The following is a 504-nucleotide window of genomic DNA, read 5'->3' on the forward strand; positions in this document are numbered from 1 at the left end:
CCTTTGCTAGTTCTTCATTTGTTATTTTGCCTGAGCCATCACTATCAAACTGCTGAAACGCTTGCAGCAGCCGCTCGCGGGACAGCAGCAGTTGTTTATCCATACACACAGTAACAAACTCTGAACACAAACCCTAAACCCTAAACCCTAAACCCTAAACCCTAAACCCTAAACCCTGTAAACCCTAAACCATAAACTGTAGGAAATGAACCGTAGCAATGAAACAAAAAAAAATATAAACCCTAGACACAACAGGATACATACTAAACCCTTTACTTATAACACCATAAACCCTAAACCCTAAACCCTAAACCCTAAAAACGCGAAACCACCGCCCAACAAATCCAAACCCGTTCAACCCAAAACCCCCAACCCCCAAACCCTAAACCCCAACCCCCAACCCCTAAACCCTAAACCCTAAACCCCTAACCCCCAAACCCTAAACCCTAAACCCTAAACCCTAATTTTACCTGAATATTCAATGTATCCATTTTTATCGAAGTC

Source organism: Eimeria mitis, genomic scaffold (assembly GCF_000499745.2).
Source record: "Eimeria mitis Houghton genomic scaffold, Emh_scaff6884, whole genome shotgun sequence".
Lineage (NCBI taxonomy): Eukaryota > Apicomplexa > Conoidasida > Eucoccidiorida > Eimeriidae > Eimeria > Eimeria mitis.